Source organism: Falco punctatus (genome assembly GCF_963210335.1).
Source record: "Falco punctatus genome assembly, chromosome: 5".
In the NCBI taxonomy this organism is placed as follows: domain Eukaryota; kingdom Metazoa; phylum Chordata; class Aves; order Falconiformes; family Falconidae; genus Falco; species Falco punctatus.
This window is the reverse complement of record NC_137584.1, coordinates 47,582,320-47,601,293: the sequence shown is the minus strand read 5'-3', so window position 1 is coordinate 47,601,293 and position 18,974 is coordinate 47,582,320. Positions and strand designations below refer to the sequence as shown.

General features: G+C 39.2%; 1 protein-coding gene across 2 annotated transcripts in view; it reads right to left on the bottom strand.

The window, feature by feature from the left end:
* The window catches only part of OPRM1 (opioid receptor mu 1), a 77,948-nt gene extending 58,974 nt beyond the window's left edge, over nucleotides 1–18,974 (bottom strand). For both annotated transcript variants that reach the window (XM_080389797.1, XM_080389798.1), the window contains exon 1: nucleotides 1–18,974. This exon is cut by the window's left edge. The gene's annotated coding sequence lies outside the window, so the exon portion shown is untranslated.

The following is an 18,974-nucleotide window of genomic DNA, read 5'->3' as shown; positions in this document are numbered from 1 at the left end:
TATTTTTCTGGTGGTTACTCTGATACATGTCAAACAACTGGGAAGAAAAGATAAAAACTGGGAATGCCAAAAATAAGTTCTGTTTTTCTGCTATATAAGAGGTAACTTTTCTGTCTGTTTGGGTTATTTCCCTATGTAACAACCAAGGACCAATCCCATCTGCAAGCATTTGTACACATCTGAAATAAAAACTAAGATTTAGTTCGAGTTTGTACCAATTTGTTAAAGAAGGTAGAGTTTGTCCCACCATCAGTAACCATTTCCACATTTGAAGACATATTTCTAAGAGCAAAGCACACTTTTAAAAACAACCGAAGCAAATTAAAAGAACCCAGCTGCAAGGGGATATGAGACAAACTGTCACTGGACTTATGCCAATAAACAACAGCTAAGTAGCTGTCACTGTATCCCAATTGCAAGAATTTACTAACAGGTTTTTTAAGTAATGAAAGACATTTTTACATCTAAGCTGTACTAAGAAGCTGATGAGAAGGACACCATGTACAATGCTGTTTTCTTGAGGTGTTACATTACTTGTAATTGAGAAATGCTCTAAGGGAACGATACACCACTCGTAAGTGATGCTGACGATTTGGGAGTCACATTTCCCATAAAGTTATTACTGAGCCAGAGCTCCAGAGACACTGTATTACTTTGAAGAATTGTCATGCAGGACACAGATAAAGCACAGACTAAAGGATCTTGCTGTTCATTGTCCTTGAAGATGCTGCTATACTTTTTAGAAGCAAACAGGCATTCAGCTGAGATTTCTGCATGCATAACCATGCCTTTTTCACCTAATATAGGCCTGCAATTCAAGTTGACAACTGAATTGGTGCTAATTCTTCTTTTCTAGCTTCTCATCTTTCTATCATATGATTTGGAACCACGCTTCAGAAAGGTCTTGTAGCTACCCTACCATCCCTAGCCCTTACAGGGGCTTAAGACTGTGAAATCTGCAATACAGAAAAGATGCACAAACCCCCAGTTGAATGAAGACATGCCACACACTCTGTCAACAGTTTCTCCCCTCCCTCAAGTTGAGCCCTTTCACATTAATTTTCTTGGACTCTTTTTCCTTGAGCTGAGAGAATAACTGTTAATGAAAGGTTATTTTAATAATGTTGTTCTCTTTCTCTTTGCAGCATACCTTCAGAAAATATAGCCATTTTCTTAATCGTGCTAATTGGAAAATATTCAGTAATGTTTTGCATGTTTGTGTTTAGTCTAGAGCAGGGGTCCTCAAACTATGGCCCGCGGGCTGGATACAGCCCCCCAGGGTCCTCAATCCTGCCCCCGGTATTTACAGAACCCCCCCGCTGCCCCCCCGCTGGGGGCTGTGGGGGGAACCAAGCAGCTGCAGATGACTGCCTGCCACTGCATCCATGCGCCGGCCCCCTGGTTAAAAAGTTTGAGGACCCCTGGTCTAGAGCCTACCACTGAAATCAGGACTTGCTTGATTGGATCAACCAGGATTGCACACTACTTCAAGGTGCATTAGACTATTTCTCTGCACCATGAACTTTCAAACATTGTGTTTTGTGAACGAAAATTTCAGACTAGGTTCTTGGCAATGGTAGAGAGCGCCTTACTGAACTCAGAAGAAGGTAGGAGTAAAAAGGTTTGTGAGGAGAATGAGAAGACAATTTTATCTCCTGTTGTTTTTTTCTTATTGTTTGTTTTATTCAACTGACAATTGACATCTATGAAGCAGTCCAGAGCTTGCTTCAGCCTCATAGTTCCTCCTTCCCCTCTTTTCCCTGGTATTACCACCTCAGATGAGCAGGGTTCAGCATTGTCCAAAAGTTGTTTTCCACAACCTCACTCTTCCCCACCTACTCCCAGGGAAGGTGCACTAGTTCTGTGAGCAACTTCAGATGAGTTGTGAGGTGGAAGAAAGAGGCAACAGGAAGGTTCAAGTGCACAGGGAAAACTTTTGCCTAGCAAGAAGAAGCAAAAAATATGGGGCATGTGAAGGAATGGTTACACAGAGATGTTTGCATGAGAAAAGAGGACAGTGTTGAAGAGGAATGGGGAGACCTTGTATGTGGCAATGTGGAAAATGAAAACATGGGACCACAGAAATGAAGATGAGCTGATATGGAGGAAGGTGAGGAAGGGAACCTTTTGGATAAGTTAGAAGCAGAGGGTGGGAAACAGATAGTGTGCAGGGAGCTGAGGTAATAAAACAGAGGAAAGCAACAAGCCCTTGCTCAACTTTCAGAACCTGTGAGGAATGTGATCTTCTATGGCTGGGGACGCAAATGACATCTGACTATTGTGGTTCCAGGATGGCATGAAAGCTAGCTGATTATAACCAAGTTTCTGAGTTTGAACACTGAATTTTAAATCCACTTACCTCAAGTATTCAAAGATGCCTGTCTAAATTTCCTTTCTACAACCACATTATGCTGTTGGAAGTCAGTTGCTTTTTACCTTAAGAGGAAGAGAACATGCAAGGAATGGAAAAAACACAGGAAGACATTTATGATAAAAAACCTGAGCAAATGTCTGATGAATAGACATTTTTTCTGCTTGTGGTTCTTAACTAAAGCCTTTTCCATGTTTTTCAGGGACTAATAAAAAAATAGAAAGAAAACTCAGTTTTATTTTTCATGTTTTTGAGACATCTGAGAAAATGCAGTGGATTGGTTCATTGATATTTCGTGCCTAGCTACTTAGCATGTCAATGATATATTTAAATTTAAATAGATGAGAAACAGACTTTCTGATGTAGCATTTTCTATGATTTAAATTATCATAATACTTTTATTCTAAATTACCCTTTAGACCTTTGTAGAGTTAAAATCTGAAATTTCTTTTATGAGTCAACTTTCTTTTTGATAAACCATTTAAACCAATGGGGTGATTATCAGTTTGTAGTGGGAGGAAAAACATTCAAATGCTGTAGATTGTGAGACCACAGAATGAAGATAGAAAAGAGCACTCAAGTTTGTTTCAGTGTGAATTTCTGAGTCATTTTGGGTCAGGGACCAGAATTTAATGTGCAACTGTAATATATTCTTGCACTTCACACAGACTTATAAGTCGGAGATCACTGTCCCTGTCCTATGTGCACACAAATGCAGTTGAAGATCTTGTTTTCCTCATGGGTTTTCCTAAGCACGTATTTGAGACCATAAGAAGAAAAGCAGATGTGAATAAGATCAGTTAGAGAGATTAAGGCTTGATCTAACCCCCACAGCCTCAAAATCATAGATTTTTCATACGTATATGTTTGTGAGTATGTTTGTGTGTGTGAATGAAGGGTGTATGCCTCTTGCAGCTCATGTAACGGGGGGGGGGGGGGGGGGGGGAATAATTTTTCAACTCCAGTCATTTCATATTTCCTTTGTATTGTTCAGTCTTCAGCCTCAAAAGAGGACTCATGCAAACAAGTAAGTTAAACTTGATTTTTCCCAAGATTGGAAAACAGAAGTGATTTGCAAATTAGATTCCACATATTACCTTTATCATTCAAGTATATTTGCGCTTTAGTTTATGAAGGAAAGGGAGGGCATTTTCATTGGTTCAGATACACAAGGTGGAATTCAGTATTTTCCTTTAATATGGAGTCTTTTGGTCTGTGGTTTAGGTTTGGTTCATTATGGTAAGGAAGCAAGCACAAAATATGTGTTCAAATCCCAATAGGGATTTGTTCCTCACAGCTTCCCCATACCTAGTCCATTGTTCTGCAGCTAATAAATAGTGAGATTAATCTAAAGGCAGAAAATGTTGCCATCCTGCAAAAGGAAGTACAAAGTTTAAGTGCTTCTTAGTTAAAAGAGAAACAAAAACACAAACTGAAAAGCATAATGCATAATAAAGAAATTTATAGAAATTTTATAGAGTTTTATAGAAAAAGCTAAATTTGATTTCACATGTGTTTCACTTCTGGGGACGCCTTATGTTCCAGGTGAACAAGGGTCTTTTTGTCTACAAAATCTTCATGACAACTTAATCTCTCCTGAGTCCTGTGAATTTCAAACTGGGGATTTATGTTTATTTGAATTTGAGCTTGTACTTTATGCAGCTGGCCAGAGATGGTGCTGAGTGCTCAGGTACTGCAGAATGAAATGCAGTGGGAACTTGAACAGAAGAGATTTGGGGCATTGATCATAGCTACACTCAGTTGCCATGACATACAACTTTGAGTGAATTTAAAAATAGAGAAAAGCAGCTAACTTGTAATACTTAGTCAAACAGCAACAAGGAAAAAATATTTTAGATAATGAGAAAAGGGTTGGGAAGTTGTAACACTGTGAAGATTTATTTGTTTGGCAATAAGTGCTTATATTTTATTGCTCAGTGAAATAATATTTTGGAGGTGAATTCATCTAGCCTTCATCAGATAGGGAGTGAAAATGGAAATAAGCTTGGTTTACTAGTAGCACCTGTGAGTTACAGCTCATTTCTTGCTGTCTTTTCCTAATTGCTCTCTCATTTCATATCTCTCTTATTCTAGTATGGAACTCTGTGCAGTAGTGTGGCACTTAAAGCATATGAGGACTTGCACTATAAGTGGAGGTCCAGCTTTGCAAACCTTTCCGTTGTTATGAATTCTATCCAAAACCAACCCTACTGTAGTCAGTGCCAGGGCTCAATGGACTAAGGCTTTCTGAGATGAGGCTGGAGAATTAGCCTGCTTTGTGATGTATGATGGTCTTTTCCAGCTCCTTACCTGTGGCTTTTACACTCTGATAATGTCTCTTCTGATTCATGTATCACCAGAACGTCAATACAAAACCCAAACAAACCCAGTTGAAAATTCTGTTTCACAGCCTGCTTCCCCTCCACTTTTTATTCCATGTTTGCTGCTACTAGTAGCTGGAACAAACCCTTCTGATGTTGGACCTATGATATTAATCTCATTCATTAGTAAGTGCTCCCCAGAGGCAGCTGGAGGGTGTTCCAATACATTGAGAAGGGCTTGTCCCCCCTGAGCTCTTCATCTGTGCCTCTGGATGGCTCCAGGACATCCTTCCTGCAGGGCCAGGTGTATGCACCTGGAACAACAGCTGTAGGTCCTGGTTTCCTGCCTGTCCAGGCAAGGAATTGTTCTGAATGGGCCAAGATGCCTTCTGGCCTGTGTCAAAGCTAACTTGCCAGGGAAACCAGTGTACAGGGAGAATGATGTGTATCTGAGTTTAGCCCTGACTGAGCCTTGGCTTGCTGCTCGGTCCCATGGTGTAAACATTACCTAAGCACAACTTATGAGGCTGTTGCAACGCCATTCGTTTCCATATCCTTATTTTTTTTATGTCTGTCATGCCCTTACTAAAGTACGAATTCCTTTTGACCTTATTTACCAGACAGACTACAGGAATAACTATTTTTTTCTTCATTAAATGTTAATTACGCTCCTAGATTTATTTCTAGAAGATTGGAGCCATGCTCCTTCAGTTTACATTTCTTTTCCCATGGAGAGAAGGATCTCCCTAACAGCAGAGCTTTCCAGGTTTGTGTTGTTCCCTTCTCATGCAGTATAACATCAAAGTTCATCCTTTCCCCTCTCCTGCCATCCTGTGGCTTGGGCTGCTGGCCTTCTGCAAGAATGCTCCAGCATCAAGTGTTCAGGAACATCCAATACTTTGACTCTTGGACCATGAGGACAATTTTTCCTAATCAAAGGATCTGTACTGCCATTGAGTCACAGAGTCAACCAGGACTGTCAGGAGACTGTGAGAATTGTTGCAGTTAGAAATCAAGGCAATTTTTGCTCACTCTCACCTCCAAGATAGTTTCACTTGAAGAATTTTGACATTTTTCTGGTATTTATGGAAACCATCACACAATGGGATGGGTATCTGGGAATAGGGTTTCTCAGGAGGTCACTGGCTGTAGGGCTGGTGGCCATATCAGTAGCAGCTGTGTTGACCTCAGCTATTACAGCTGATATGGTAATGAACAGGGGCTTCTTTCCCATACTAACAAAGCTCTTGGAGGATTGTTACAAAGATGCTCATTGATGTTTCCTACTGGACACTATTTCCTGTAGTATGGGAGGTTTTTTTCAGGGGATATTCCAAACCTGACATGTTTGTACATGTGCTTGGGAATAGGAGAGAAGAAGCAATGATTCAAGAAATCTTAAGTGGTACAATATGCTTTTTATGAACTCAGTGAGCAGGTAGTATTGTCACTAATACATGATCCTGAGTTTACTGCAGGAGCAAGCAAACAACAAAGATAGAAAATGGGGAAAAAACACCTAGATTACCTATCTATTCTTCATTGCTGCTGAAGAACTGGCCAATATTCAAAACCAGATTAATAAAAGTAAGCAATAAGAAAGCAGAAAAAAAAGTTGATAACTTTTTAGTTGTTCTGCAGTGGTATTTGCTTTACATAAAGTGTGCTTTGTCAGTGGAAATCTGTGAAAATAATTTTTCTAATTAGTAGGGCAGGCTTGATATGATGGAACTGTAACTAGTGTCTAAATTTTCTACCCATATGTTGAATGAGAGAAAGCCTGTTCCACATCCATGTTGCTTTTGAGAAAATGACAAATTTAAAGGTTAGTAGACCATTAAAAGGGAACACCTCTTCCACCATCCCTTTGCCCACGCACATTACTTGTTGAAAATGCAGAAGCTTAAAATAAGGCCTATCCTAACTCAATCCCCATGAAGGAGACCTTAAATCAAGACATATTGAATCTGCTCACGGTGTCCTGAAGTTAAACAGGGAACAGTTTATCTGTTTGGTATGTATTTCAGAGATTGATATGTATTTCAGTCCTGAATCATTTACTTCACCTAGCAAAATGAATCATAATTGAGCAGATGAGTGGAGCAACATGATAATAAAGTGCCTGATCCGATCACACACTTTCTGTTGTGTATTTTGACCTGCGTACCACATACACACAAATAATAAATTAAAAGGGGGTAATTTTGACCTAAAGGGTCATGTTTTGTGGGCACAACATGGAAGGCTCTTTGTTGTTGATGAATAATTCATTATTATGTTCTACTTTGCTACATACATCCTGACACCTTTTCAATTCAAGTTTACATTCCTTGAAAGGCACGGTACTGGGCAGCAGATAAATAATGCATGAATCACTCATGTTATTTAGACATGTGTGAGAGAGGTTAGGATATCGATGGAAAATAACTATGAATTAATATATTCAGTGCTCCACTGCATTCAAGTAATAGCTAGAAAGACCTTCCAGCTGTCTTAGACTATGAATTACAAGCCTACTCTGAATGCTTCTGGGGTAGGTGTCCCCACAATTCACTGTTTTCAATATCTTAGAGATGTGGAATACACTACAGATAGTGTAGTAGTGACTTGTCTCACCTGTCTTTCAAATCTTTGTAAAAATTTTATTACTGTACTGAAATTTGTGTGCTGAGCTGGTGAGCAGACCTGCTGTTTGTTTGTTGGTAACAATGTCACTTATCAAATCTTCTCTGATGTGTGTGTTTTCTCCATTGCTTATCCTGTTGATTGTGCCTCTGGCCTTTTCTCAGTGCAGAGTATTTTCCTTTACGATCTCTGATGCTTGGGACCCTTTCCTGTGTAGCTGTTGTCAGCCTTATTAACGTGCCTGGTTTTTTTTTTTTTTTTGTTTGTTTGTTTTTTTAAATTTGAAAATACATCCTTTTCCCTTGACTCAATTGGAGTATGGGAAGCAAAATGTGTGGATTAGATTCCTAGTTTGAATCTTGGACTCAGCTCCTACCACTGTCCTCCTCCATGCCCAAGGTGTATTTTGGGTATGCATTTTCTTATACACCCAATTCTAGCTTACTGCAGTGCAGGGTAAATTAAATTGATTTGTCAGAAGGTACCAACTAGGGCTCTTGGTTGGCCAGAGGCTTTCTTTCTCCCCGTGTGGTCCAAGGAGCACTGACAGAACAGTGACACGCCTGTGAAACCCCATGGTGTATCTACATGAGTCATCCTGTTCACATGGATTTTTCCAGAAGGCAGTGAAAGGCATGCTTTCAGTTCTGAACCAGATGAGATTCAGATGTGCAAGGACACCCAGTTCTGTATGACTGGGAAAAGTGTTCAGGACCGAGGTGCATAGGACAAATTGTTTAGGAGAAGGTTTTGTGGCTTTTCCTTTGTTCGATAGTGAAAGCCATTACAGTTTTAACTCATGTTATCAGGGGATGATTACGGCCTATGTAACATAAAGGAGCAGCAAGTTTTTGGGCAGAGGTTTAAAGAAGCAAGTCAGGGTGCCAATGCACAGTGTTATTGACTGTGATGAGTAACCGCCTGTGTTCATGCTCGTAGCTTCTGCTAACCAGCTGCGTCCGAGAGGAGAGCTAACTCACATTTACCACCATGCCAGAGCACGTACAAAAGCAGTTAAGCTGTAGTGGTCATGCTGTAATTTCAGACCCTTGTTTACCACAGGGCAACTTCTCTGTGTGTGCCTGAGGGCATCTGTAATAGATCTGAATTTAGTCATTTCCAGAAAAAACAGATGCATGCAGTTTTATGTGCCTAGAAATGAAACAGTATAATTTAGGGTTTTTTTGTTTTTTGGTTTTTTTTAAAGAAACTGGTTTAGACATTGTTTAAACTGATGCTTTGGCTTTAAATTTTGTTTGGTTAAACCTCTTTTTCCTGCATTTAGGTAGCTGTATGTAATAAAAATATTGTTGAACTCCTTCATTATTATTCAGTCTCAGGACCTGAAGCTAAAGCAACATTGGCCTCCACAGGTTTTGCTATTTTGCCTTCAAAATAAAACAGTAATAATTCCTCACGTGGCTTGAAGGATTATCTCAATAAGATTTGTTTTTACAGCTTTTACATGCATAGTCTTTTTGAACAAAATTGTTTGGAAAACAGTGTTTCAGTCTGGAGGAGAAATAACATTTCATACAAAACAGCATGATGTTTTAAAATTTATTACCCACACAGAAGGTTGAAGAAAAAATGCTTTGCACTTTAATTTTTTAAAATATATTTTTCATGAGTAGAATTAAATACAATTAGTTGTAAAATAAGAAAGGAATTAGAAAAAACATTTTATTATCTTCTGCTCGTGAGCCAGTTCCCAGAAAACTCACTGAACTTTCTCTTATGTTGTATTGTGAAATCAAAAGATTAAAACAAGAAATGCAAGGAAAAGCTGAGTCATAACTGATGAGCTACATAATAACTGTTTCTCTATTTTCTATTAGAAATAGTGACTTTATCACCTCTCTTTCTCAGCATCCTCTTCTACTCTGAAAATACAAACCGTATTTCGTGCGAGATTGTCCAATGAATTAAAATTATAATGGTAAATATGGAACATTTATTCTTAACTAGCATTTATATTTGAAGATTTCTGCTTCTGGTTCAGTTCTGAAATACAGCTTGTGTTTTTGACAGCTTCTCTGCTTTTTTCAACAATAACAGCTGGTCTAAGAAAAGATGTTATCGCTTTTCACAAACTTTATCACACTATAAATATTCAAATTTTTTCAGGAAAATTAGATTTTATTTTTTTTTTATGCTCTGTAAAATAGGCCAATCTCTTTCCTGGTTGAATATTCAAAACTAATCTGAAATCTTTCCTTTGCCCCCTTGGAGAAATAAATTTGTTTATTAGCATACCAGTATATGCTACAGTATTAATGCCCAGCATTTTGAGACAAGAATCTTGAGAAAGAAAGCCTGGGTTTGTGATGGATCCAATATGATTTTTAGAATAAGGAGGGCAAGATGAACAAAGAGACACATTGTGTACACTCTGTGGTAAACTTCAAGCCTTATATGTTAGCGCTACAATTATAACTAGTTGACTTTTGTTTTTCAAGAGCTTTTAGTTATCTAGATTATATTTCTTTACAGAGCTGGCTGGAGGCCCCCTAACCTCACCTGTGCTTGATATCGTTGGCACTCCATGCGAGTGATGATGCCATCCCCAGAGGATGCAAAGTCTTGCCATATAAAACCTCCTGGGAGGAAGGAACTTCCCTCACTGCAGCCCTGCCAGCAAGTGCACATGAATGCACAGGGCACAATTACACCCTGTGGACCCCAATGCGTGGGGCTCATCTGCACATCACTTTTATCTGTGTGAATCAAGTTGCATGGGTTACTGTCTCTTTGAGTGAAGATGTAGATGTGGAAGGTGAAGGATTTCTAGCTGCTGTTGCTATGGAAACACATATTTCTCTTCCTTGTCCAACTTTCATTGCCATTTTCAAAAATACAGCTAGTTATATTTTAAGGGAGTAAATGAAAGTACAAGTTTAGCTAACAGGGATTATTTCTGTGTGGTACAGGAGAAGAGAAAGTAGCAACATGCCAAATACCTCAGCAAGTCCAAATCCAGAGGCTTTGAGCTGGGAATAGGCTGTAATGAGCTTCAAGATTATTTTTTTTAGAAGAAAACTCCAGCAAAACAAACTTCTCCAGCCTCACAGAAATCTGTTACTTGTCACAGAATCTTCAGTGCTGATTTTTGTTGTTGCTGATAACTTCTAAAAAATCAGTGGTTTATTTTTTTAAAAAAAATTTTTTCTTGCTATTCTAATAATATTTCTTTATAAATTGTATATTCTTATAATTTTTAGGTACATTTTTTGTTGCATGAACAGTAACTTCAGGCATACTTCTTCTCTACCACTTTTGCAGTCTGCTTCATTTCTCTAAAATGACATTTTTTTCACTGTTTTTCCCAAACTAATCTGGTTGTGCTGTGCGGTAAGAATCTCTGCTGTGTTCTTAGTAAAGCTATTTCAGCAATATAACTTGCCTAGAGACTGTTTTTCCGACGTATGCATTGTGGGAGGTTTTGTTGTATTGCTCTAAATTTCTTTAAAAAAGTGAAACAAATTAAAAAAAATAGTATTTTTAAGGTCTGATCTTGCACTGTGTACTGAAACAATTGGTAATTTAGGTGAACAAAGGAGGCAAAATCCAAGGGTAACTTCATCAATTATATTTAAGTTAAACTTTTTAACTTTACTGTTTATAGCTGCTTTAAGGAACACTCTCAAAACCAGTTCTATCATCTGTGAAGACCAAAGCAGGAGGACTTGGAAGAGAAAGAGCAAGCCGCACAGAAGTATTCAGGTGCCCAAATACCCTGTGCAAGCAGTGAGTTAGTCAAAACCTGTTGTAAGGCATTTTGGTGCCACGGGAAAGGTACTGCTAGAAGAGGCAGTGGGGACAGCTCACAGCCAGTCTGGAGGCTGCTCCTTTACAGCAATGTTCAACACAGCCACCAGAACATCATTTTGAAACCTATGGAACAAAAATGGTTTTGCATTAGCTGTTTCAGCTAATTTAGGGTGTTCTTCCCTCCTATGAGAGAGAGGTGAACTTCTGTTATCCGTTACATCTACTGGCAAACACTTTGCCTGTGTAAGTCTGACACACATTCAGATGGTGTCCTGTGCCTAAGAAAGGATGAGAAAGGGAGAGACTGTAGAAAGAGGAATGAGGGCTTGTCAAGCTGATATAGGAAACAGTTCCTGGCAACACTGCAAAGAGGTGAAAAAAAATCAGAGATAACTGGAGAGAGAAGTGAAGAAAATGAGAGGGGATAGGGGACAAAACCAGTAGCTGGCTGTAGCAGATGCTACACTGTCAGAGTGTAGGTTGACCTTTCAGGGATCAGCTTTATCTGTGTCTGCTTTTCTGCTTCTTCAAGTGGTGGCCATTAAGGTGTCCCTTATGGTGAAGCTTATTCAGAAGGCAGGGAGCTGTGGAAAAAGTTAAAAAACTAGTGCTGAAGGCTGGATAGGGCAGACAGTGATTTACTGAAACACTGATCACTGTAGGGCTGTGGTCTGGAAGACGGAAAAAGGGTAAGCTCAGGGTGCTGCTAAAGCTCTTGGATAAATGGTGTGAAACCTCTTATGTCTTGAAAGTCGGGAAGAATGTAAGGGTCTTAAGCTACCAAGGATTTGTTGTTAGACTTTTGACTTGTCCGTGTGGGTGGTGTGAATTTCTTTGGTATGATGAAAGGACAAATCCTAACAGACTAGCAGCAGACTAGCAATGGACTAGCCTGTCCAACGGTGAGTCTGTGCTCAAGGCTCGTGGACAAGAAGTGGAATTATCAAGCATCAGATGTAAAGAGCACACTGATGCAGTCTGCATGTATAAGCCCAGTTTCTAGGAGTCTTTCTGCAGTGTGCAGTACAAGGGTCTCTGCAGGCAGAAGGAAATTGCATATACAGGTTAATCACAGTTTACATTACTGGGAAGAGAAATGAACCTTCATATTTTGTGAAATGTTTTCTCTTCTAGTCTTCAGCCTCAGTAGAATCAGTAAAGTTTGTTATTGAATTAATTAACATGCAAATATGAATATATTACTTGGGTTAGGAAATAATTATTAGGAGTAATTCTACATCATCACTTAAGCATGAGTGCCCCAAAAGAAGGAGCAGAGGGGCTTTGAATCACAAGTAGGTATAATTGCTTTATCGACTTTCATATGAACTCAAGAAGCACTCAGTTTCTGGCACTGTCTTAAACCTTTAAAAATGAACACACCTGAGAGAAAGTCAGCTCATAATAATAAAATTTGGCAAAAATTCCTAGTGGTGATGAAATATGCTATTGTGGAAGAACACAAGAACACATTAGGATTTCAACTAACATTATCTTTGAGTTTTTCTGCAATTCTGTACCTGAAATGACTACAGCTAAGACCTTTCTCAGCAAATTGATGGTTTTCTTTAAAGAAAATAAGCAAAGCTTGAACATATGTCAAGAGAACCTATCATGAGTGAAATGTTCTTTCCAAAGCATGCCAATCCTGGTTTTATTAAGCTTTCAAGTTTTATGTTTTCAAACTTTTCCTCTTTGGCTTTATGTAACTCTGCAGTAGAAAGCCTGCTGCAAATTATAAGATTAATTTTGTAGAATATAATAAATATATGTTGCATGTCTGCTGATGAAAGCTTTCTGCAAACACCAACGGAACATTGCAGCATGTACTGCTCAGCAGAATGGAGTGGTGAGCTTCCACCTCTGCTGCCCAGTTACTGGGGTAGAACAGCAAGGCTATTCAAAATTACGCAGTAGCACTTGTGAATCTCTAGTCATGCCGAGTAGATTTGTTTGCTAGAGAGTAGATTTGTGCTTTCAGCATGGCTATTAAAAGGAAGGCCATACGACTTGTGGTTACAGAAGCCCTGGAAATTTTTTACAGGAAAGAAGAGAGTGCTGTTTCCAATGTCAGCTCCAAATTTCAAAATACAGAGTTCTTGTTTGCATGGCTAATGTTTTGTGTTTTCACTTCCATGGCATATCCACTATCCACTATATACTATCAGTAAGTTGTATGCATGAATAGATTGTGCTTGGGTATTTCGCTGATTGAGGAAGAGAGCTTGGGACATTCTTGAGTCTGATTCATTGGCTATTTTGTTTATGAACTTCACTGGAAGCTGTGCTCACAAGACAGCAGCAGAACATAGTATGTAGGTCACTTATGGGTCTGTTGGGCCAAGAGACAGTATGTAACTGTAGGATCATCACAGCCATTCTTTATATATAAAGCTTGAATAAACCACTAACACAAAGATAAAACCACAGAACTAAAATAATGCCTCTCAAGCTAAGCTCCTTAACTAGCACTTACTTTGATAGATATGAAAGACCAAAACATTTTCAGAAGTCTTATTAGGTAAGTTATTCCCCAAATTCAAAACCTTCCTTGTAGTTTATTCAAAAAAAGATGCAGTCAAATTATTTTCTAGATTTTTGTCAGTAGGTAATTCCCAAAGAATCTCTTTTGATTGCTACATATTCATCGTCTAAGCTGTGCTGATTAAGTAAGTTATTATGTTATTAATTAAGGTAATAAAGTATATTTTAATTACTTGGCTTGTTCAAAGACAAATCTAACATGATAACATTTCAAAGCTTGCTTTCAAAATTCTCTGTAATACTTCCTTCATAGTCACTGATTGGGAAGCCAGTGATTTTGCTAACAAGTATTTATCTGGAAATTTATCAGAAAATCAGCTTAAGCCATATAGACACAGACAAACTCAACAAGAGTTCATTTGTCCAGTTTACAGACACAGGCAAACACTGGCCCCCATATTCCATTGTTTATTTTATGTCTTTATGTGATATATCTCTCTGTGTAGCATACTTAAATGACTTTTAAAAGTTTCCTTCTAGCAATTTTTAAACATGAAAACAGATGAAAGACCTTTCAGGGCAAAATGAATGAAAGGAATATGACTAATCAGACTGATTATTAAACTTAAACTTAAACTTATAAACTTAAACTAAAATAATCAGACTGGTTATTAAACAGCAGTACAGAACAGGTTTTTTAATTGTCAATTTTAAATGGGAAGGCTGACTGTATAATTATATATAGTACACATGTAGGGACAAAAAGAATTCAGAAAGGTTTAAGGGGAACAGACAAAAAGTGTTGATATAAACTTTTCTAGATTAAGTTATGTTGTAAGAGATACGATATTTCATCCCACTGTAATCATAATTTGAGGTCCTCTCTACCCCCTCATAAATTCCCTATCTGAGCTCCAACCCCCCCTACCCCTGTCCCCCATCTTCATCTGGAGGGTTCCCTTAATAAGAACAGGTCAAAGTCTGATTTTAGAGATTCAGATATAGAAGATCGTGCCTCTGAAGAATACTTAGGCCTTGGAAGTACTAGCAATTTAATGTGAGCAGTCTGTGCAATCTGTAATAAAAATGGTAATGTGATCCCAGGATATTTAAATAGGCGAGCAGTGCTTTTATGTCAACATAGAGCAATGCTGAGAGCAGAATACTGAGTACAACCCTGCTGTTGTCACTATAAAAAGACCTAGAAAATTTGGAGGGAAGGAAAAAAAAACGTTCTGAGAACTAGAGGCATGTTGGTATAAAATAGCTTCTGAGGAAAGCTACTAGATAGCTGGAGATCAACTTCAAGCACAATAATTAGGATAAGCAAAAGGAAAATGTTTGTAGAGAAATTTAGGATGTATGCTTCCTAGACCATATTGACTTTGAAATGCAGACTTCTTCTATTCTAAGGTGCTTATAGAAATATTGTCCTTTCATGCAAACTGATTCATTAGTCATTATAATCTGTTCACTCTAGTTTCATAATCAACCAGTGTTAGTGACTATCATGCATTTTATTGTGAGCAATGTGGAACCCATAAAGTGTTTTCACATTGTGGAGCTTCAATCTGAACTTTACAGAACCCAAGAGAAAAAAATGTTATGATTTAAGTAGTAACTTTTGCTATGCTTCCTTCATAAGGGAGTCAGTTTGTTAATAACAGAAACTCTTCTAACAGTGATGAAAGAATGTTAACTGGTTGGAAAACTGCTGCAGGTCTGACCTTTAGTTAGATCCACATGGCAGTTAACAAGAAATCACTTATTACTTTCCCCTCTGGTAATTTTACATGAAGCAATAATCTGGACCAAATTAGAAGTCATTCAGGTGTCCAAGAGTAGAGAAGATGCAGCCACTCTTGTTCATCATTGTTGGACAAGAGGCTGTAGTTTGGCTGCTGTGCAGCCCTGCAAGCATCCCCAAGTGTCTCCAGTAAGGGCTGCATAAAGTGAAGAAACCACACTGCAAGTTTCTGGGGCTAAGATGGTTGTACAGGGAAAGTGCTCACACATTCCCATAGATATAGGTAAGAGAGGGCACCTCTGAACACCAGAGGCTATCCTCTGCATTGCCAATGGTCAGTGACAGCTGGTTTCATTCCAAGCACACTCTGAAATCTTAGTGCTGAAGGTCAAGTGTGGGTCATCATGGTCTCAGTTTTCTAAGAAGTGTAATTAACTGTCCAGCAGGAAGGCTGTAAAATGCTCCACAGAGGCACAGTTCTAAGAACATAGTGTTAGATGGCACACCAAGCCATTTCAATCCATTGTTTCCCTATTTTGGCCGGACCTGTGACAATAAACCTGGAAGCTGGGCCAACTGGTGAGGATATTTTATAGTGTTTCATGCACTCACCAGACTCTGAACCAGAGAACTGGGGCTAGTTTTTCTGTAGAAGAGAAAAAGAAAAAAAAAATACTGATTACTAGACAAATTAGACATCCCTAGATAATATTCATTAACAGATGGTAACTTTACACGAAAACAGCCCTTTTGGGGAAAGTGCTTGTGTCTTGCAAATCTTACAAACTAGAACAGCAACTGGTCTTCTTTCCATAAGATGACAAGGAATAGAACTCCACCAGTGCTTTTCTTAGTTTGCAGCAAAAAGCCTGGTTCCTTGATCTGAACAACTTATGAAATGGAAGGAAGCCACTTAATCTTTGGCAACACATCTAGTTATTATGCAGCGTGTTGAAAACATCTGTGAATATTGTTATTATTGGCTTTGAAAATACCCGTTATAAAGTAAGCTGCGCAATTACCTCTTAAGGTGATAAAGTGCTCAAGAACTCATATTATTCCTGGAAACTACATCTGAAGAGTCTTCAGTTTTCCAGAAGGTTTTCCGCTGTCTCATAAAATTACCTTATTAGAACATCCGTTAGCATTTATCAACTGTATCCCTTCACGATACTTTCAAAATTCATCTATTTGAAGTCTAATGGCCACCATTATGCAACATAATGGAAACACACAAGTCACTGCAGTAGTAGGCACTGAGTGCAACACAATGCGAGTGTCAGTATAGGATATTATTATGTAAATAAGTTCTGTATATTGCCTTTCAAATACACTTCAAAGGAAGTTGGAGGAAATCTTAAAAGCTGAAAGACGTTGAGAAAGAAAGTACAATAATATCAGGCAGCATTTTGAAATGTGATACACTCAAACGTGCATATGTCAGTGTCTCGCAAAGGCACTATCGGGTTGTCTAGGAGATGTTCTAAAGAAGGGAGGTAAGACTTCCATATCTCAAGTAAGTGTGATTATTTTTAAGAGACTAGTCACTGATTCTAAGAGGATGTTCAGAGAAAACCTATTGAAGACTTTCAATGTGAAAGCTCGCCACAAAATAATTTTGTACAAACTGTGAGGAACAGAACGCCTCTTTTATGTTATATAGAAGCACCATTTTATAGGGCATTTTGTCCCCTATGTGGAATTTAGCTGAATGTTGTGTCACATTTCAGGTTGTATCCACAAGAAGCTAATTAATACCAGACAGTGTTTTGACAGCATATGTTTGATCTTGATTATTCAGCAACTGTTTTTACCCAGACTCACTGGAGAGCTGAAGGGAAAAACTGAAATTAGTTTAAGTAAGGTATAACTGCTCTTACCCAGCTACTTTCTTCAGTCAGTGACTGAAAGCTAAATTAATCATGTACTGGCTGTTTGCTGTTGACATTTCATTGACATGACATGTTGACATTGAGGGGAAAGTGTTGAAATTCTAAAGCTTGGAAGGGTAGAGCTATAGAATCATAGAATGGTTTGGGTTGGAAGGAACCTTAAAGATCATCTAGTCCCAACCCCCTGCCATGGGCAGGGACACCTTCCACTAGACTATATTGCCCAAAGCCCCATCCAACCTGGCCTTGAACAATTCCAGGGATGGGGCATCCCCAGCTTCACTGGGCAACCTGTTCCAGTGCCTCATCACCCTCACAGTAAAGAATTTCTTCCTTCTATCTAATCTAAACCTACCCTCTTTTGGTTTAAAGCCATTCCCCCTTGTCCTGTCACTACATACCCTTATCGTAAGTCCCTCCACAGCTTTGTTGTAGGCCCCCTTTGAGTACTGGGAAGCTTCTATAAGGTGTCCCCAGAGCCAGGCTGAAAAACCCCAACTCTCTCAGCCTGTCTTCATAGGAATGGTGCTCCAGCCCTCTGATCATCTTTGTGGCCCTCCTCTGGACTTGCTCTAACAGGTTCATGTCCTTTTGTGTTGGGGGCCCCAGTGCTGAATGCAGTACTCCAGGTGGGGTCTCATGAGAGCAGCGCAGAGGGACAGAATCGCCTCCCTTGACCTGCTGGCCAAATTTGGTTGCCTTTCTGGTCTACATGTCGAGCCATGTTGAGCTTCTTGTCAATCAACATCCCCAAGTCCTTCACCTCAGGGCTGCTCTGAATCCATTCTCCACCCAGTCTGGACTGATGCTGGAGATTGCCCTGACCCATGTGCAGGACCTTGCACCATGGGCCAGTGCAGTTGGGTTTTGAGGCTAGAGGTGGGAGGTGGTCAACATCAACATTTCTCATGTGCTGGAGGGCCATGTGTGCTGTATTTAAGATAAGCATTTGACTATGTGTACCCTTGAGTTAGTACTTCATTTTCAGCTTTGCAGAACAGGACATACACTTTTACTGCAAACAAAATGAAACATCACCACAGTTTCCTTTTTTCCTCTGTGTCAGCCCTGCTAACTGCCAATACGCAAATGCTATTCACAAGAAGATTTGAAAAGCATTTGTAATTAATTTCCATCCAAAAGCAAAGCTACCACCATGTAGCACCGCTTGGCAGCAGTGTAGTCACAGATTCATCTAAGAGAGAGTAAGGCACTTGGCCAGATGTGCTTTGGGGAAGATCCTCATGCCCACATCCATACCAGCACCTTAGCTAGTGCCAGAGAATACTCCAGGGTGATGGATCTCCACTGCCTGTGCTGTTAAATTGTTAGTCACTTACATGTTTTCAGCTATAGCTAAATTTCAGCTTTAGCTAAATAATACTTACCCAAATGATTCTTAGACCTCCTTGGAGCATAAACGACAGCTGAGGCCAGCTTCCCAAAGGCAATCTTGGTGTGATCACCTAGTTTGGGAGATAACAGTTTAGAAACATGGACACAGGCCACCCAGCACCATTTGTCTTCATACTGAAAACAGTCCCAGGTTCATTTAATCCACTGCTTTAAACCTACACAGAGCTACTATGGATGGCCTTAGATCCTGTGTGGGATACAGGAGCTACACCAAACTGTTATTCCTGAGAATTCCACTAAATTACCAGGAATTGTACTACTTCCACAGGTTTCCTAACAAGATAAGGAGCTAGCCTGCATAAAGAAATGCTTGTAGAAACTAGGCCTAAGCAGACATTTCACTGAAA